Source organism: Puma concolor, chromosome A1, assembly GCF_028749965.1.
Source record: "Puma concolor isolate L17-30 chromosome A1, mPumCon1.1.hap2, whole genome shotgun sequence".
Lineage (NCBI taxonomy): Eukaryota > Metazoa > Chordata > Mammalia > Carnivora > Felidae > Puma > Puma concolor.
Window position 1 is genome coordinate 154,339,998 of NC_141667.1, and position 14,605 is coordinate 154,354,602.

A 14,605-nucleotide genomic window follows, 5' to 3' on the forward strand; every position below is an offset into this window, starting at 1 on the left:
ACAAGGGACTCTTAATGATAGAGAACAAACTGAGGGTTTATGGAGGGAAGAGGTGAGAGATGAGCTAGATGGGTGATGGGTACTAAGGAGGGCACTTGTAATGAACCCTGAGTGTTGTATATAAGTGATAAATCACTGAATTCTACTCCTGAAATCAATATTGCACTGTCTGTTAACAACTAAAGTTTAAATTAAAAAAAAAAAGATTAAAGTTCATGTTTATCAAACAAAACAAAATAGAAATACAATTCTGATGATCAATGAAGAATACCATAGAACAGTACTTCTGAACTGAACAGAACTTCTGAAGATAATTAAAAAGTAGAAAATAGCAAGAGAGATAGAGAGAGATAGTGAATGCAATGGGGGTTTACAGGCAATGCAAAACTGACAGTACTGAGAGGGACTTACTCCCAGAGGAAGTTGCATTTAATATGAAATCTATAGGGGCACCTTGCTGGCTCAGTCGGTTAAGCATCTGACTTCAGCTCAGGTCATGATCACGCAGTCCATGAGTTCAAGCCCTGCATCAGGCTCTGTGCTGACAGCTCAGATCCTGGAGCCTACTTCAGATTATGTGTATCCCTCTTTCTATCTGCCCCTCCCCCACTCATGCTCTGTCTCTCTCACTCTCCAAAATGAATAAATGTTAAAACACTAAAAATATATAAAGCCTATATAGGAGAGTGGAATGAGTTTTGGTGCAAAGAACAGGAAACCTGTGCAATAATTGTTTAAATATAGTTGGGTTATGTTTTTTAGACAAAAAGTAGTCTGGCAGCTTGGTGGTTCAATGATACCATTAGAAACCATTTAAGTATGGAGTGAGGAGGGACTTTACATGTAAGAGAAATCATCCTAGATGGTTTAGATAAAGTGAGTCTAATGAAGATGCTTAACCGACTGAGCCAGCCAGGTGCCCCTATAGATTTCATATACCTACCATTTTGAATGGGAATCTAGAAATACAGAAGGGATAGTGAAGCATCCAGAAGTTAGCCTCATGGGGGAGCATGTTCCTCACTGCCTCAAAGACAAATGGAAGGAGAAAGTGTCATCCATGTACAGGAAGACTGACAGTTGTAGATGGAGATGCTTTTCACATGCTGTAAGGAAGTAGCTACTCTCAGAGATATAATTAAACAGGGACAAAGTAGGGAGAAATTATCCTGATGGCTTTCATTCCAATTTTTTTCCATGTCTTTCTGGTGTCTTGAATTGCCTAGACTCAGGAACTCCAATTAGAATTCAGCAAACAAATAATCTGAGCTACATTCCATAAGGATCAGCTTTCCCTGGCAGAGAGCAGAGATCAGAGAAGGGTAGGTAATTGATATGAGGCCAAATGGAAAAAAAATTTCCACAGTGGCTGCACGATTTGACATTCCCACCAACAATGCATGAAGATTCCTTTTTCTCCACATTCTCATAAATACTTGTTATTTCCTGTCTTTTTTATTCTAGCAATTCTGACAGTTGTAAAGTGATATCTAACGGTGGTTTCATTTGCATTTCCCAGAGAGGAAGTGGTGGTGAACATCGTTTCATGTGTCTGTATGTCTTTGGAGAAATGTTTCTTCATATTTCTGTTCATTTTTAAATTTGATTATTTGCTTTTTTGGGTGTTGAGTTGTATAAGCTCTTTATGTTTTGGATACTCACCCTTTCCTATATGTCATATGCAGATGCAGATATCTTCTCCCAATCCATATCTTGCCTTTTAATTTTGTAATTTTCTTCACTCTGCAGAAGCTTATTATTTTGATGAAGTACTAATAGTTCATTTTTGCTTTTGTTTCCCTTGCCTCAGGAGACATATCTAGAGAGAAGTCGCTATCAACAGTATCAAAGAAGTTACTTCCTCTATTCTCTTCAAGGTTTTCATGGTTTCAGGTCTCACATTTAGGTCTTTCATACACTTTGAATTTAAAAATTTTTAATGTTTATTTATTTATTTTTGAGAGAGAAGGAGAGCACAAGTGGGGGAGGGGCAGAGAGAGAGAGGATAATACAGAATGTGAAACAGGCTTTAGAGCCTGATGCGGGGCTTGAACCCACGAGCTGTGAGATCATGACCTGAGCTGAAGTCAGATGCTCAACTGACTGAGCCATCTAGGTGCCCCTCATCCATTTTGAATTTATTTTTGTGTATGGTGAAAGAAAGTGGTCCAGTTGTCTTCTTTTGCATGTTGCTGTCTAGTTTTCCCAGCACCATTTGTTGAAGAGAGTATCTTTTTCCCATTGGATATTAAATTGCCCATATAATTGTGGGTCTATTTCTGGGTTTTCTATTCTGTTCTGTTGATCTATGTGTCTATTTTTGTGCCAGTACCATACCGTTTGGATTATACAGCTATAGAATATACCTTCAAGTCTGGAATTGTCATGTCACCAGCTTTTCTATTGGTTATTGAGGGTCTTTTGTGTCTCCATGCAAATTTGAGAATTGTTTATTCTAGTTCTGTGAAAAATTCTGGTGGTATTTTGATAGGGATTGCATTAAATGTGTAGACTGTTTTGGGTATTATAGACATTTTATGAATATTTGTTCTTCCAATCTGTAAGCATAGGAATCTTTCCATTTCTTTATGTCATCTTCAGTTTCTTTCTTCAGCATTTCATACTTTTCCGAGTACAGGTGTTTCACCTCTTTGGTTATGTTTATTCTTAGGTATCTTGTTATTTTGCATGTCATTCTAAATGGGATTGTTTTCTTAATTTCTCTTTCTGCTGCTTCATTATTGATGTATAGAAATGCAATAGATTTCTGTACATCGATTTTGAATCCTGCAACTGTACTGAATTTGTTTATCTGTTCTAGTAGTTTTATTTTTGGTGGAGTCTTTCAGGTTTTCTATATAGAGTATGTCATATGAAAATAGTGAAAGTTCTACTTCTTTACCAGTTTAGAGGGCATTTATTTATTTATTTATTTGATTACTGCAGTTAAGACTTCCACTACTATGTTAAATAAAAGTAGTGTGAGTGGACATCCTTTTCTTGTTTTTTTTTTTTTTTTTTTTTTTTTTTTTTGTTGTTGTTGTTTTCTGTATCATTTATTTCTGCTCTAGTCTTTATTATTTCCCTTTTTATGCTGGTTTGAGGTTTTGTTTGTTCTTTTTCTAGCTGCTATAGGTGCAAGGGTGGATTATTTTTTTTAAGTTTATTTATTTATTCTAAGAGAGAGAGGGGGAGAGGGAGGAATAACAGAGAGAGAGAGAGAGAGAGAGAGAGAGAGAGAACACCAAATAGGCTCCACACTGTCAGCATGGAGTCTGATGCAGGGATCAAACTCACAAACTCATGAGATCATGACCTGAGCTGAAACCAAGAGTCAGATGCTTAACGAATTGAGCCACCCAGGCATTCCAAGGGTAGGTTATTTATTTGTGATTTTTCTTTCTTCTTGAGGTAGACCTGTAGTGCTATATGCTTCCCTCTTAGAACAGCTTTTGCTGCATTCCAAAGGTTTGGGACCATTTTATTTTCATTTCTTTCCATGTACTTTTAATTTTTTTTTCTTTATATCCTGATCGACTCAGTAATTGTTCAGTAGCATGCTATTTAACCTTCATTTATTTGTTGTCCTTCCAGATTTTTTCTTGTGGTTATTTTCTAGCTTGATAGCATTGTGATCATAAAAGATGCATGGTATGACTTCAATCTTCTGGTATTAGTTGAGGCGGGGTTTTTGGGTTAATATGTGATCTATTCTGGAGGATGTTCTGTGTACACTTGAAAAAAATGTGTATTCTGCTGCTTTGGGATGGAATTTTCTGAATATATCTGTTACGTCCTCTAGTCCAGTTTGTCATTCAAACCCATTGTTTCCTTGTTAACTTTATGTATAGATGATCTATCCATTGATGTAAGTGGGGTGTTAAAGTCCCTTACTGTTATTGCTTTATTACTGATTCATTCCTTTAAGTTTGTTATTAACTGTCTTATGTATTTGGGTGCTTCTATGTTAGTTCTATGTTGTAGTATTTACAATAATCTTCTTGTTGGATTACCTTTTTTTTTTTTTTAAATTTTATACTCCCCTTCTTTGTATCTTGTTACAATCCTTGTTTTAAAGTCTAATTTTGCCCAATATAAGTATTGCTACTCTGACTTACTTTTTACATGTATTTTTATGATAAGTGTTTCCCCATTCCATCATTTCCAATCTGCATGTGTGTTTAGGTCTAAAATGAGTCTCTTGTGGGCAGCATGCAGATGGGTCTTGCTTTCTTTTTAAAATTCATTTTATCACCTTATGTCTTTTGTTTGGAGTGTTTAGTCCTTTTACCTTCAAAGTAATTATTGACAGATATGTAATTATTGTCATTTTATTATTTGTTTTGTGTTTTTTTCTGAAGATTTTCCCAGATCCTTTCTTGTTTTTCTCTCTTTCATATTTTGCTGATTGTCTTTGGTGATATATTTTGACTTGTTTCTCTTTATTCTTTGCATATTCTTTGGTGTTTTTCAATATATGGTTATCATTAGGTTTGTATATAAACTCTTCTGCCTATATCAGTCTACGTTAAATTGATGGTAATTTAAGTGGAACCCATTCTTTACTCTTCCTCTTCCCACATTTTATGTATTATTATATTTTATATCCTTGTATTTTTATTTTTATTTATTTTATATCATTTTATTTTGTCAGTTTTTCACTTATTTTTTACAGAAGTATTTAAAATTTTTTTTAACATTTGTTTGTTATTGAGAGACAGAGAGAGACAGCATGAGCAGAGGGGGCGCTGAGAGATGGGGAGACACAGAATCCAAAGCAGGCTCCAGGCTCTGAGCTGTCAGCACAGAGCCCAACGTGGGGCTCGAACTCACAAAACCTGAGATCATGACCTGAGCCAAAGTCGGATGCTTAACCGACAGAACCACCCAGGTACCCCACAGAAGTATTTATTTTGACTGTTTTTTTGTTTTCTAACTTTATACTGTCACTTTCATCCTCTCTTTTCCACTCAGAGTGGCCTTTAATATTTCTTGCAAGGCTGGTTTAGTGGTCATGAACTTCTTTAGTTTTTCTTTGTCTGGGAAACTCTTTATCTCTCCTATTCTGAATAATAGGCTTACTGGATAGAGTTTTCTTGAATGCAAATTTTTTCGCATTCAGCACTTTGAATACATCATGTCATTCCCTTCTGACTTACAAATCTTGTGTTGAGAAATCTCCAGCTAGCCGTAATGGTTTTCTCTTATAAGCTCCTATTTTCTTTTGTCTTGCTTCTTTTAAATTTTGATTTATCTCTATATTTTGGCAATTTAATATATCTTGGTATAGGTATGCTTTTGTTGATTTTGATGGGAGTTCTCTGTGCCCCTTGGATCTGGATATATGTTTCCTTCCTCAGGTTATGGAAGTTTTCACCTTTATTTACTCAAATAAATTTTCTTCCTCCTTTTCTCGCTCTTCTTCTGGGACTCCTATAATATGAATGTTATTACATTTGGTGGAGTCACTTAATTCCCTAAGTTTTGAATAGTTCTTTTCTCTCTCTTTTTTTCAGCTTGATTACTATCCAGTACTCTATCTTCTAGGCCACTAAATTATTTCAACCTAGTGTTCATTCCATCAAGCATGTCTTTCATTTTGTTTTGTGAGCCCTCTATCTCTGTGTTAAGTATCTCACTCATGTCTTCTACTCTTCTCAAGTCCATTGAGTATCCTGATGATCATTGCTTTAAATTCTCTGTCAAGCTTGTTACTTATATCTGTTTTGCTTAGATCTCTGACCAGGGCCTTGTCCTGTTCTTTAATTTAGGATAATTTTCTCTCTCTACTCATTTTGTCTATCTCTCTGTATCTGTTTGTGTTAATAAAGTCAGCTATGTCTTCTGCTCTTGAAAATAGTGATTTTAGGAAGAAGGGGTCCTGGAATGCCCTCCATTACCATGTGTCCTGTCACCAGAAATTGGAAATTCAGGAGGTATCCTACATGTGTTCCTTATGCCCTACAATTGTCTCTGAGTCACTTTTCCTTTCAGCGCAGTCATCTGCACTTACTTTTCCCCTGTTTCAGGTTCTGTTTTCTCTTTGTGATATTAGTGGGACCCAGGCATGCCAACTCTTAGGGTGTGCCTAAAGGTGTGCCTGCTGGGGAACTTTGGAGCAAGTCATCAGTGTTAACAAAGCTTGCATTGGGCCACTAGTCCTCTACTGGGTCTCCTGCTGTGCTGCAGTGGCTGGAGGCTGAACACTAGATTACCTGGTGCATGAGTCTGGGAGTGGCATGTGTTGATGTCTGTGCACCTGGAAGCTGGGTTATGTGCATGGATTTAACAAAATTTGTCCTTAACCCAGTGCCCAAAGTATCTGGCTTGGAGTGGTTGAGTCCTTAGGATAACTTGTGGGTGTGACACAGTGCTAGAAGAATAGGTAGCAAATGCTTAAGATATTCTCTCTCTCCCTGTCCCTCTGCCCCTCACCTGCTTGCTGTCTCTCAAAAACAGAACACTACATAACAATAGGGAATAAATCCAAGAAGAGGATATAATAATTGTAAATATCTATGTACCCAACAATGGCACACATAAATACATTTAAAAAATACTCACAGGCATAAAAGGAAAATTTGGCAGTAACATAGTAAAGTAAGGGGCTTCAGTACCCCACTTATAGTAATGGATATATCACCTTGGCAGAATATCAATAAACTGCCTTTGAATGACACATTAGACCAGATGGACATGACAGATATATACAGAATATTCCATCCAAAAACAATAAAATACACATTCTTTTTTAGAGCATATTGAATATTCTCATAGATCACATGTTAGGCCACAAAACAAGTCTCAGTAAGTTCAAGAAGACTGAAATCATTTTGTGTATCTTTTCCAATCACAACACTATAAAACTAATCAATCAAAAGAAAAAAAATGGAAAAGAAACTCCAAATATGTGAAGAGGAAACATCATGCAAATAAACAACAAGTGAGTTAATAAAGAAACCAAAGAGAAAATTTTAAAAAATACATGCAAAAAATGACCATGAGAAGACAAGGGTCCTAAATTTTGGGGACTCAACAAAAGCAGTCCTATGAGGGAAATTTATAACAATGCAGGCTTACCTCAATAAACAAGAAAAATATTACACCTTACACCTAAGAGACTAAAAAAAGAACAAACAAAGCCAAGGTTTGTAGAAGGATGTAATAAAGATGAAAGAAGAAATAAATGAAATAGAGACTAAAAAACAATAGAAGGGGCACCTGGGTGGCTCAGTAGGCTAAGTGTTCTACTTTGGCTCAGATCATGATCTCACAGTTCATGGTTTGAGTCCTGTGCCAGGCTCTGTGCTGACAGCTCAGAGCCTGGATCCTGCTTTGAATTCTGTGTCTTCCTCTCTCTGTGTCCCTACCCCACTCATGCGCTGTCTCTCTGTCTCTCTTTCTAAAAAATAATAATTTTTTAATGGAAAAGATCACTGAAATCAAGAGCTTTTTCTTTGAAAAGATAAACGAAGTTGATAAACCTTTAGCCAGAGTCATGAAGGAAAAACAAAACAAAACAAAACATAGAGGACTCAATAAGTAAAATCAGAAACAAAACAATTGACACCAATGAAATACAGATTACAAGACTAGTATGGAAAATTATATGCAAAAAAATTAGACAACTCAGGAGAATAAGTTTCTAGAAATGTATAATTTTCCAAAACTTAATCAAAGAGAATTAGACATTCTGAACAGACCAATTATAGTAATGAATTGAATCAGTAATAGTAATAATAATAATAATAATAATACCCAACAAAAAAGTCTAGGACCAGATGCTTTCACTGGTGAATTTTATCAAACATTTACAGAAGAGTTAATATGTATTCTCTTTAAACTATAAAAAAATCTAGAAGACTTATAAAAGCTTCCAAGTATATTCTACAAGTCCAGTAATTAGCCTCATATCAAAACCACAGAGACACTAGAGAAAAAGAAAGCTATAGGCCAATATCCCTGTATATACAGGCCATATTGGTCCCAGTATGGCCATAGATGCAAAAATACTGAGCAAAATATTAGTAAATAGAATTCAACCATACATTAAAATTATTATTCACCATGATCAAGTAACTAGGTTGCAAGGGTGGCTCAATAATTGCAGATGAATCAACATGATACACTACATTGAAAAAATAAGGGAAAAAGTAATACAATCACTTCAATTGATGAAGGGAAAGCATGTGGCAAAATTCAACATACTTTTATAATAAAAACTCTCAAGAAAGTGGGTTTAGAGAGAACATACCTCAACATAATAAAGGCCATATATGAAAAATCCACAGCTAACATCATTCTCAAAGGTAAAAACTGAGTTTTTCTTTAGGATCAGGAACAAGACAAGGATATCCACTCTCACCAACTTATTCAACAAAGTACTAGAAGTCCTTTCTGCAGCAATCAGACAAGAAAAAAATAAATAAAAGGCATCCAAACCATAAGAAGAATTTAAACTTTCAGTATTGGTAGATGACATGATACTATACATATCAAATTCTAAAGAATCCCACCAAAAATGATTAGAATTAACAAATGAATTCAGTAAAGTCTCAGGATACAAAAGCAATACACAGAAATTGACTGTGTTTCTATGCACTAATAATGAAGTAGCAAAAAGAGAAATTGAGAAAACAATTTCATTCACTATTGCACCAAAAGTAACAAAATATCTAGGAATAAACTTAACAAGGAGATGAAAGATTTGTACTATGAAAACCTTACGACATTGATAAAAGAAATTGAAGATAACAGAAGTGAATGAAAAGACATACCATACTCATGGATTGGATGAATTAATATTGTCAAAATGTCCACGCTACCAAATTGCCAGATTCAATGCAACACTTCTCAAAATGCCAATAGCATTTTTTACAGAACTAAAAAAAAAATAATACTAAAATTTGTAAATAACTAAAAAGTTCCCAAATAACCAGAACAGTCTTAATAAAGAACATAGCTGGAGGTATCACAATCATGGGTTTTGAGATATACTACGAAACTGTGGTAATCAAAATAGTATCATAGTGCAAAGAAATAGACGCATGGATCAAAGGAACAGAATAGAGAGTCCAGAAATAAACCCACACTTATATATTCAATTAATATATGACAAATGAAAAAAGGATATACAATGGATTAGGACTTTCTCTTCAATAAATGGTGCTAGAAAAACTGGGTAGTTACACATAAAAGAATGAAACTGGATCAATTTTTACACCACACACAAAAATAAGTGCAAAATGGATTAAAGACAAATGGGAGACCTGACACTATAAAAAAATCCTATAGGAAAGCATAGTAATTTCCTTGACATCAGCCATGGAAACATTTTTTGAGTTATGTCTCTTCAGGTAAGAGGAATAAAAGCAAAAATTAACAATTGGGACAACGCCAAAATAAAAAAATTTTTGTACAGTGAAGAAAATAATCAACATAATGACAAGGCAGCTTACTAAATAGGAAAAGATATTTGTAAATGATATATCTGATAAGGGGTTAATATCCAAAATATATAAAGAGCTTATACAACTCAACACACACACCTAAATAAATAATCCAATTAAAAACTGGACAGAGTACCTAAATAGCCATTTTTCTAATACAGATATGCAGATGGTCAAGAGACACATGAAATGATGCTCAACATTACTAATCATTATGGAAATGTGAATCAAACCACAATGAGATATCACCTTACACTAGTCAGACTGGCTAGAGCAAGAAGACGATAAGAAGTTTTGATAAGGATATGGAGAAAAAAGTAGCCCTTATGCATTGTTGATTGGAATGTTAATTGGTATAGTCATAGTGGAAAACAATATGGAGGTTTCTCAAAGAATTAAAAGATCATTGTTGTGTATGTTGTAAGAAACTGGCCTGATTTCTTTCTTTGCATGTAGTTGACCTCTGGGTAATGTATGAAATTGTTGTTTGTTGTTTTGCTTTATTTGAAATTGTTGAATGACTATATTGTGTACCTGAAACTAATAAAACATTGTATGCAAACTAAAAAAAAAAAAAAAAAGCAAACACCAAGAAAAAAATTAGTGACCAGTTTTCTTCTTTTTGTTAAGGCCATTTATTTATTTTTAGAGAGATATTCAGAGAGAGAGAGAGATGAGAGAGAGAGAGAGAGAGAGAGAGTGTCCCAAGCAGACTCCACACTGTCATCACAGAGCTGATACAGGCTCAAACTCACAAACCATGAGATCATGACCTGAGCTGAAATCAAGAGTCAGATGCTTACCTGACTGAGGCACTCAGGTGCCCCTACTTTTAACTTTTTGAAGAATGTTCATACTGTTTTCCAGAGTGTCTGCACAAATTTGCATTCCCACCAACAGTTCAAGAGGATTCCCTTTTTCCACAACATCACCAAAACTTGTTGTTTCTTGTGTTGTTGATTTTAGCCAATCTGACAGGTGTTAGATGATATCTCATTGTAGTTTGATTTGTATTTCCCTGATGATGATTGATATTGACCATCTTTTCATGTGTCTCATTTGATGTTTTCTTTGGGAAAATGTCCATTCAGCTCTTCTGCCAATTTTACTAATTGCATTATAAATTTGGGGGATTTTGAGTTATATAAATTCTTTTTTTATTTTGGATACTAACCTTTTATGAAATATGTCATTTTCAAATATTTTCTCCCATTCTATAGGTTGCCTTTTCATTTTCTTGATTATTTCCTTCATTGTGCAGAAGATTTTTATTTATTTTTTTATTTTTTTAAGTTTATTTATTTATTTTGAGAAAGAGAGAGCACAAGTGGGGCAGAGACAGAGAGACAAAGAATCCCAGGCAGGCTCTTGGTGTCAGCTCAGAGCATATATCACATTTATTATATATATATATAGTATATATATGTATATATACTATATATATATATATATATCTGCTATAATCTTTATGATTTTCTGCCTTCTGCTGGCTTTAAGCATTGTTTTCTGTTCTTTCTAGCTCTTTTAGGTGTAATGTTAGATTATTTCTTTGAGGTTTTTCTTGCTTCTTAAGGTAGGCTTGTATTACAATGTACTTCCTCTTAGGATGCTATTACTATGTCCCCAAAGTATTGGACTATTGTGTTTTCATTTTCATTTATTTCCATGTATTTTTTAAAAATTTATTCATTGATTTCCTAAAAAAAGAATGTGTATTCTGCTGCTTTAGAATGAAATGTTCTGACTATATCTGTGAGGTCCATCTGGTCCAATGAGTAATTCAGTCACCGTTTCCTTGTTGGTTTTCTATTAAGATGATCTGTTCATTGATGTAAGTGAGGTGGTAAAGTCCCCTACTATTATTGTGTTATTATCAATGAGTTTATTTATGTTTGTCTTTAATTGATTTAATATTTAGGTTTATCAAGTATGGAGCATAAATATTTACAATTGTTAGATCTTCTTTTTGGGCAGACCCCTTAATTATGATATAGTGCCCTTCATCATCTCTTGTTACACTTTGTTTTAAAATCTAGTTTGTCTCATATAAGTATGGCTACTCCAGCTTTCTTTTGACGTACATTAGCAAAGTAGATTGTTCTGCATCCCTTTGCTTTCAATCTTCAGGTATCTTAAGGTGTAAAGTGAGTCTCTTGTAGGCAGTATATAGATGCATCTTTTTTTTGTTGTTGTTAATCCATGCTGATACCCTATGTCTTTTGATTAGAGAATTTAGTCTGTTTACATTCAGAGTGATTATTTTTTTAAATTGTTCATTGATTTATTTTGAGACAGAGGGGGGCGAGAGGAGTGGGGAAGAGAGAGAGAGAGACAGACAGACTCTCAAGCAGGCTCCATGCTGCCAGCACAGAGCCTGATGTGGGGCTTGAACTCACAAACTGAGATTATTACCTGAGCTGAAACCAAGAGTTGTACACTTAACCAACTGAGCCACCCAGGTGCTCCCACAGTGATTAATAATATATATGAATAATATATTGTGCATCTCAGGGGATCCTCACACCTTGCTAGCTGCTGTATGCTCCCAGACTTCCTCTCATTTCCAGGAGCACTGCCACCCACCCAGGTAAATAAGTAATCAATAGCTTTGAATGACACACCTGATGAGATGGACTTAACAGATATTCAGAGCATTTCACCTTAAAGCATCAGAATACACATTCTTCTTGAGTACACATGGAACATTCTCCACAATAGATTACATACTGCATCACAAAGGATATTTCATTCTTTTTGATGGCTGAGCAATACCCCATTGTGCCTATATATATATATATATATATATATATATACCACATCTTTATCAATTCATCAGCCCATGGACATTCAGGCTCTCTCCATAGTTTAGCTATTGTTTATAATGCTGCTAATAGACATCAGGGAACATGTACTATTTCAAATCTATTTCTGTATACTATGGGTATATATGTGGTAGTGGAATTGCCAGATTGTAAGGTAGTTCTATGTTTAACTTTTTGAGGAATCTCCATACTGTTCTCAAGAAAGGCTACATCAGTTTGCATTCCCACCAAAAGTGAAAGGAGTTCCCCTTTTTCCACATACTCACCAAAACCTGTTTCTTATGTTGTTAATTTTAGCCAATCTGACAGGTATGCAGTGGTATCTCAATGAGGTTTTCATTTGTATTTCTCTGATGATGAGTGATGTTGAGCATCTTTTATGTATCTGTTAGCCATCTGGATGTCTTCTTTGGAAAAGTGTCTATTTATGTCTTCTTCCCATCTCTTAACTGGGTTATTTGCTTTTTGGTTGTTGAGTCTGATAAGTTCTTTATGGATTTTGGATACTAACCCTTTATCTGATATGTCATTTACAAGTATCTTATCCCATTCTGTTGGTTGCCTTTTAGTTTTGTTGATTGTTTCCTTCTTTGGGCAGAAGATTTTCTCTTGATGAGGTCCCAATATTTCATTTTTGCTTTCATTTCCCATGCTTCCAGAGATATGTCTAGTAAAAAGTTGCTGCAGCCAAACTCAAAGAGATTGCTGCCTAATTTCTCTTGTAGGATTTTGATGGTTTTCTGTCTTACATTTAGTTCTTTCGTCTTTAAATGTATTTTTGTGTATGGTGTAAGAAAGCAGTCCATTTTTATTCTTCTACATGTCACTGTCCAGTTTTCCCAACACCATTTGCTGAGAAGACTGTTTTTTTTTTCCATTGGATACTCTCTCCTGCTTTGTCAAAGATTAGTTGGCCATACATTTGTGGGTCCATTTCTGGGTTGTCTATTCTGTTCCATTGATCTATATGTCTGTTTTTTTTGTGCCAGTATCATACTGTCTTCATGATTACAGCTTTGTAATACAACTTGAAGTCTGGAATTATGATGGCTCCAGCTTTGGTTTTCTTTTTCAAAAATTATTTTGGCTATTCAGGTACTTTTCTGGTTCCATACAAATTTTATTAGTATTTGTTCTAGCTCTGTGAAGAATGCTGGTGTTATTTTGATAAGGATTGTTTGAATGTGTATATTTCTTTGGGTAGTATCAACATTGTAACAATATTTGTTCTTCCACTCCTTGAGCATGGAATGTTTTTCCATTTCTTTGTGTCTTCCTTGATTTCCTTCATTAGCTTTCCATAGTTTTCAGCGTACTTTGGTTACATTTATTCCTAGGTATATTCTTATTTCTAGTGCAATTGTAAACAGAATTGATTCCTTGATTTCTATATCTGCTGCTTCAGTATTGATGTATAGAAATACAACTGACTTCTGTACCAATGTATATCCAGTAACTTTACTGGATTTACAATTTTATTTCCAGTAACTTTACTGAATTCACATATCAGTTCTAGCAGTTTTTTGGTGAAGTCTTTGAGGGTTGCCATGTAGACTATTATGTCATCTATGAAGACTGAAAGTTTGACTTCTTAGCCAATTTTTATGCCTTTTATTTCTTTTGTTCTCTGATTGCTCAGTCTAGGACTTCCAACACTATGTTGAACAACAGTGGTGACCGTGGACATACCTGTCATGTCCATCCCCTGATGGACATGGACATCCCCTGATATTAGGGGGACATGGACATGGACATCCCCTGATATTAGGGGGAAAGCTCTAACTTTTTCCTCATTGAGAATGATATTTTCTCTAGGTCTTTCTTATATGGCCTTTATGATATTGAGGCATCTTCTTTCTATCCCTACTTGCTTAAGAGTTTTTATCAAGAAAAGATGTACTTTGTGAAATGCTTTTTCTGCATCTATTGAGAGAATCTTATGGTTGTTATCCTTTCTTGTATTAATGTGGTGTATAACAATTGATTTGCAAATATTAAAATATCCCTGCAGCCCAGGTTGCCAGAGGGCACCTCCCTCCTGAGTTTTATCTCAGATGGAGCTATGTTTCACAACCCCTCACTTCTCAGAGACTGTGGCTTTGTCCTGTTCAGACCTTCTGCGGGAGGGTCTCACCAGCAATGGCTGGGTGCTGGCCACACTCAGGAAAGTCTGCTGGACCATGCTGCTGCCAATGCCCAGAGACTGTGGCTGGATGCCAGCCCACTCCAGAAAATGTTCACATGATTGTGTAGCAACATAGTTTCAGGGATTATGGAAAATCACAACACACATCTGGCACCAGGCTTCACCCTTAATGACCTTGTTCCAGCACC